The sequence below is a fragment of the Brachycentrus maculatus genome, unplaced genomic scaffold (assembly GCF_059751285.1).
Source record: "Brachycentrus maculatus isolate JH-2025_06_01 unplaced genomic scaffold, ASM5975128v1 h1tg000007l, whole genome shotgun sequence".
In the NCBI taxonomy this organism is placed as follows: Eukaryota; Metazoa; Arthropoda; class Insecta; order Trichoptera; family Brachycentridae; genus Brachycentrus; species Brachycentrus maculatus.
This window is the reverse complement of record NW_028280762.1, coordinates 818,319-825,581: the sequence shown is the minus strand read 5'-3', so window position 1 is coordinate 825,581 and position 7,263 is coordinate 818,319. Positions and strand designations below refer to the sequence as shown.

At 32.0% G+C, this 7,263-nt stretch overlaps 1 long non-coding RNA gene across 2 annotated transcripts; it reads left to right on the top strand.

Annotated features, from left to right (window-relative positions):
• Nucleotides 1–3,773: 3,773 nt before the first annotated feature.
• Nucleotides 3,774–7,263, top strand: LOC148313600 (uncharacterized). 2 transcript variants are annotated; one of them, XR_015837582.1, is made up of 4 exons: nucleotides 3,774–3,913; nucleotides 5,242–5,418; nucleotides 6,003–6,156; nucleotides 7,087–7,252. It is a non-coding gene; the product is annotated as an uncharacterized LOC148313600 (long non-coding RNA). The 2 variants fall into 2 exon arrangements; XR_015837589.1 differs by having other exon boundaries at nucleotides 3,787–3,925; nucleotides 7,087–7,263.

Sequence of the window (7,263 nt, the reverse complement as noted above, 5' to 3'; positions counted from 1 at the left end):
ACCTAATTATTGTTTTGATAATAGTGTGATCATATATTTACTTCAGCATATTTTTAAAAAATCATTGAAAAAATAAGTACAAGCTAAAAATATTTTTGTTATTTTAAACAATATGGCTATGGAATGACAACTCGTGCATGGGTTTGAAAGAATTTCGTTCAGTTTAAAACAAGCCCGTTTTGAGAATTGGTCTATAAGAGTAGCCACCTCTATACATTACATCATGACACACAAGGCCACCATGCTTTTCAGTATACCGAAACAATTATTATACTCTATTCGACAGATAACAGAAATACGACATTTAAAAAAACTAACCTTTTAAAACAATTTTGTTAAGGGTTATTTCTAAAAAATCTATTTTGTTTTTATTTCTTAAATGGTATATTGTTCTTATTCCAACCCTGATTATTGATAATTGATAATGGTGCATACTTGATAATTAATTACATGAACAATAGATATAAGCTTAATTCTAACGTTATATTGGATGTGGAACAGTGACCAGGTATTTTTAATGAAAGGAATATGGAAGTCTGAACACTCACAGAGTATATTATCAAGCATTGACTGTGAAAGTTTAACACTAAATATGTAAAATTGTGAACGTTATATGATGTATAAATTGATCAAGTAAACCAGCCAATGCCAGATCTTAGACCTTGTGAATGTTCAAACTTTCATATTCCTTTCGCATAATAAAATATCTTTCGTCTCTGTTATGACATTAAATATAAAGGGTCCGCCAAATAACTTTTTTTTTTTGAAAACAAGGGCGCAAAACATCGAGTGTAGCTTCGGCTGTGTGGCACGTAGCGCCGTCCTGTTGAAACCAAATGTTGCCAATATCCTCCTCTTCAATTTTTGTGAACAAAAATCCGTTCAACATGGCCCGATAACGATCGCCATTGACTGTAACGGCCACTCCTTGCTCATTTTCAAAGAAAAATGGCCCAATTATGCCTCTGGACCAAAATCCGCACCAAACAGTGACTCGTTTTGGGTGTACCGGCTTTTCAATGTATGCGTGCGGGTTTTCTGTGCCCCAAATACGACAATTTTGCTTGTTTACATACCCGCCAAGATCAAAATGAGCTTCATCCGAAAAGATGATTTTTTTGGCAAAATCGGCATCTTCTGTAAGTCGATCGCAGGCCCACTCAGCGAAGCGAAAACGCATTGGATGGTCAGTTGGCTTCAACTCCTGAACCAATTGGACTTTGTATGGCGTCATACCAAGGTCTTTATGCAAAATTCGTCTCAATGATGTCTCCGAAATGTTCAATTGTTGAGAACGACGGTGAATTGATGTTGATGGCGCTTCACGCACACTTTCTGCCACAACATCGATATTCTCGGGTGTACGCACTGTTTTTGGCTTTTCACGCTTTGGTTTATCGATGAGGATGCCAGTTTCTTTCACTTTTTTCACAAGATAACGAACATACGGAGCTGACGGTGCTTCTCTTCTTCCAAAAACCGTACGCAATTTTCGCACACATTCTGCAACATTACCATGATTTTCAAAGTAATGTCGCAATATTTCCCAGCGTTGTTCAAGCGTATACACAACCATATTCGCTTAGCGGAAGGATAAAACTAATTATCTGTCAAATCAGACATGAGCTAAGTGTTACCATTCACGAAATAAGCACTAGTTGAAAAAAAAAACTTTAGATGGCGGACCCTATATATGCCCCTCAGGGGATAATCGCCTCCATTGTCTACTGGTAAGTGCGTTTTAGTACATTTCGGTAGGTCCCGGGTTCTAATATTTACCTAATATTTATTGTCACCCAGGGCTGGTTTCAAAAGCGCAAGACTGATCACCTTGCCTTCGCGTAAATAATGATCAAGATAACATTGCGCCAATGCAAAGCAGTGCCGTACGCATCAATAGGTGCGGATGAGGGTTTGAAGAAGAGTTATGTATTTATTGTAACTGCAGACAGTTGGTGGAATTCCATTTTTAATTGTCAAATAATATATTCAAAATTAAACATGGTTATTGGATTGAATTCTACTTTTATTTACATTATTATTTACATATAATATATTTTTTTGTATTTATCAAATGTAGTTTTCAAAACAAATGTATATTTTTCGTATTGCAGGGTTACGTCGAATCGAGTTGGCTCAGCGAAGCGCGAGGCGTGACATCATAGCTGAGGATATCGTTTTGGATTCTAAAATTACGTCATGACCCGCTAGGAAGGATCGTATAATATAACGCATACACAAATAAATATTATTATTACGTACTTTACAGCTCCATACGTACTTCTCATAACGTTTTGATGAAAGATGGAAACCATAACATCGCCTTGCAATTTATTACTACTAAACTAAATGAGGTGTATTTCGATTAAGCTTATTTTTTAGAGAATCAATTACCTACCCACTTTGGACACAAAATACGATATTTTTTATTACTTTTACATCTGAGATGATGAATTCATATGGTATTAGAAAATTTTCTCTGTTCGTTTGCAATATGTATACCTATACCATATGTTTAGGATTATTATAACAACTTTATTCGCAAAAAAAAGTATTTGCAGCAATGTAAAAGAATCCAAGAATCTTGTTTTAATCCTTATAAGCACTCAATGGGGTACTGCATCAAATTAGTGTAATGTCAATTTGATCGTTAATTATATAAATGCAAAGTAATTCATTAATCCTGTACTTCAAATACCAACCCACATAACATTGCTTTTATATTTATTTTGATCCCCTTGGGATCAAACTCTCGACCCACATACGGTAGCCTAATATGCTAAACTACATGTATGGTACGTCACAGTCAAATAAATTTGTACCTACCGGGACCTTTATCTATAAACGCATTCAGAGGACACCTCGGCTCTATGGTCCGCTATCAAATTAGTCTATGGTAAATACAAATTCAAATTTTTGACGTTTGCGTTAGCGGCTGTAATTTATATTTTATAAGTAAATTTAGTTCTTCGAATAACTATTTGTTTAGCTTGAGGCTATAAATCTCAAAGCAACCAGATTTTGAGGATAAATACTTCAGTAACATTGTGATAAATTGTATAAATTATATATTAAAATAAAGATCTTAAAACTTATTATTGTGTTTATTGTTATTATTTGTTTATATCAGTTTATATGTTGGAAAGACTAGAGCTAAATGCTAATAATATTGGTCGTCAAAATTATAAACTGTAAAAAACCACGAACTGTAGGAACCTTGAGGAAACACGTGTCGAGGCAAAATCTAGTGCAAGAAATATAAATAATTCGCAAAATTGTGCATTTATCAAAGTTTACAATGTTTTACAGAAATAAGAATTTCCTGCTTTGCCCCTACGTGAAGTGAGAATCTGTTACTTTACAGGAGAGAGGTCAGAAGATTTTTTCAACGTATTTTTTTTATCAATATATCTGAAATTTTAAACTAGTATTATACATTAAAAAACACGATAAATAATGTATTCAATCGTTTTAAAACTTTATGCTTTGTCAAAATTAAGTAGTTAACGTTTTAGGAGTTCAGTTCATTTAAAAAATTCGATGTAGATAGCGTCTTATAAGCCTGAAAACTAGGCGTAATTTATTTTATATATTTTTGTTTGTTTATATTTGTAGATAACGGTCAATTGATAACATACACAAAATTGACAAAAATGTAGTTAGAGCAATTTACGTAGGGCACATCGATATAAGGTACTTGCTTGTGGATTGATTTCTAAAACATATTTTGAGATTTTAAATTTAAAATGGTGGAACATGAAAATTCTCTGACATACTGTCAAAATGTCTTATTGGACAGTTTGCATTTGAATGTGTTAAAGATAATGAGAATATGGGTTTGCCAAAAGTACCAGAGTTTTGCGTCGGAACAAGCTTAAAATTCGGATCGTGTTTTGTTGCATTCTCAGAATTGGTCTGAAAAACAGTTATGATTATATGTTTTTTGTATTTAAACTTTATTAACCAATAAATTTCTGCTAGACGTACTTAAGAACCAAGCATATTTGTACCAATAGCAAAAAATGCATGCAATTAAAAAATACATTCATAATTTCTGTACCAATCGTTTGATTATAATGATTGTTAATTAGGGAATTTTACTAAAAATAAAAATTTTACACATTAAAGACAATATTTTTAATAAATAATAAATATTTGTCCGCCTCCGTAGTGTAATGGTCAGCACGCTCGGCTACCGTTCTGGAGGTCCCGGGTTCGACTCTTAGGGGGGGACAAAAAAATAAAAGTGATTTTTTCACTGTAATATTTATTCAATATTACCCTGGACTGGTACCTGAAGCGGAGGGCTTATCACCTTTCCTCCATGTGTTAACGATCAAGATAACACTGCGTTTAAATGATGCAGTGCCCTATGCACCATTGGGGTGCGGATAAGGGTTTGCATGAGTGAAAATTTATCTAGAATGTATCACAATATGACATTTTTTGCTTATAATTTCAAGTCCAAAAAGTCTTGAAAAAACTTGTAAATTTACGACAAATAAAATAATGCGTATATTCATCTTCTTAGTTAATATCCTTTTTTAATAAACAATTTGAAATCGATATAGTGATGTACATAATTGTGAAAATTATTTTTAGTGTGTAGGGTAGAAAAACTGACTTATAGGTGTTTGAAAAGCCAACTAATCGGCTTTTGGTAGTTAATGTGTTAATCAACCTCTCATGTCTCTTGATTATAAATTGATCTTTTATTTTTAAAGGAGTTTCTGAGTACCAATTTTTATATCTGTCCATTTTAATTTTTCTTATAAATATACCATTTACTTACCAATTTTTTTAAATAAATGGTATAACATGCATTTACTAATTTCTTAGTACGAATTTAAATACCAAATCCAATTTTTGTTAAGTAATTAGTTTTGAGATATGGATATCCTATCAAGTTTGCCGCCTTTTTTTGTGTCATATTTATATCATATTGTGTCAAATTGTTTGAATTGAATTTTGAATTTGAACCTTAGTAAAATAAAACAGATCGAAGCATTTAAGTATGTTGGCAACGTATTGCATCATTACGTAGTTTTGGAAAGTTTTTTTTTATTTATTTTTATTTGTATGAATTTATTTAAATCACAATTTATACATATTTAGAACTTTTTTTTGCAGATACCCACCAAGCCACCTTGTGTGTCTTGTCGGTGGAGTTCTTTTTTAATACAAAGTGTTAGTATCAATTCTTTCATGTTGTATCAGTTTAAGTGTTTTTTTTTTTTACAGATGTTTTCAATAATATGGCTATCAGTAATAATATTTTCATTGGTAAAACACGAAGAATACTACCATACCACAACAAAACACCAAAAGATGTTGAATGTCGGAACTCATATTTTCATATTGATCTGCGCAATCATTTCAATGATTTCCTCCATTTTTCTTCTTTTAAGCATAACACAGGTTTGCCATATATACAGCAAGACCTCTATAATCCGAATGCCTAAAATTTACTCTCTGTTCGAACTAGTGGAGTGTTCGGATTACAGTACAGAGAATCTGTAGGGTATTTTTATTGAATAAAACAACTATGTTTTATTAAATTTTTAAGGTATTTATTCAACTTTTTAAAACAAATCAAATATTTTAGTTGGTCGAGATTTGTTTAATAACAAGTAAAAAGCTTTGTCTCTCAATTTAAGCAAAAGCATCTTCTCTGGCACAGGAATAACCACTTGGTCAGCCCATTCTAGGCATGTATTTAAGGGATGAGTGGACGTTCGGATTGCAGAGGTGTTCGGATTAAAGAGGTTCTGCTGTAATAATATTTATGTGATAATGGATAATGTTATCAATCGCTTGTATTTGTTGATTTTGTTTTATACTCAAATACCCATGCATTCCTTCATTCATATCTTGTACTTATCTTTTTAAAATATTGCTCTACTTTTTTCTATTTTCCATATAGTAATTAAAATTTTCCATTCCTCTTTGTCTATGGCTTATCCAGGTGCATTAAAGGGACTTTTCTTTTTCTTATTTTTAAGCTTGAGAGAGATTTAATGGATATTTGGGTCACTATTTCTATTTGGGTACTAATTCTCAACTATACAAGTTCAGTAGCCGACCTCATCTTGATGTTCCTAGACCGCAACTTTATTGAAGGTTCCTTCTATTTTGTATATCACACAATCTCCATAGGTAAGCTGATATTACAACTATCCTTTCAAAAATGTAGTTTTGAATTGTGATAATATATTTCCAGTTTAAGGGTAAAACTCATCATGTACCATATATAATTTTACCTTGTCAAGAATCTGCATAGATATAACTTTTCAGAAACATCTGAGACATTACTATCTATCATTACATTAGTATCCTAACTGTTCATCAAACCTCCTGCCTTAGTTTTTCCCTCTACCTCCTTCCCTAAACTCCCTTTTTCCTTTGCCTTTCTCATGATCATCAATTTGTAATTTATGTTTTTTTTTTTAAATTCAAGTACTATCTACCCTCTGATTGCAATCCGCAATATATGGTATCAAACATATTGACAAATATCACTAGTCTGTTTTTGGTTGGTTGGAAGATATTGCTTTTAAGCAATAAGCCCGCCAATGTACTTATTTATTTTCTGTACATGAAGTTTAAATAAATAAATAGATATGAAGTTTCCACACACTCGATACATATTAAAACATTTATCTTAAATTATTTATTGCTAGCTGTATCTGGCCATGTGTTGTTGTGAGTCATTCTGGTTAAATTGAAACGAAAAAAATACATAGAAAAAAATTCTAATATGTATTATTTCACAATGCTTGTGAAGCATTGTATTGAAAACATTGAAAATTTCAAACGACACCAGATATCAAGAAGCACGCTTTCCGCCATGAATTATTATAAGAATTCCATGTGTTGCTGTTACGTTCAACAGATGTCGTTGTCCAGTGACCACAGTTGGTCAAAAAAACAGTTAAAAAACAATGTCCCAGTTAAAAAAGTAACGCTGGTATTCGAATGCAACCTTGTGTCAATTTTAGATCAGATTTAAAACAATACATTCTTTTTTAATACACATTTATTTACAAATTTTGAATACGCATCTCTATACATTTCATTCAATTACAGTAATCTTTGGCTACGGTGTTATAATTGTATCCAGTTACAAAAAGGAATTAGAAGAAAAAATGACTGCAAAAAAGTTTACACCTAAATGGAATTTATAAAACATGTTTGCATTGTGTAAGGTATTGTGTGGTTGCAGAAATATAATTTTTCATGTAAAAACTGTACATTTGTTGTTTT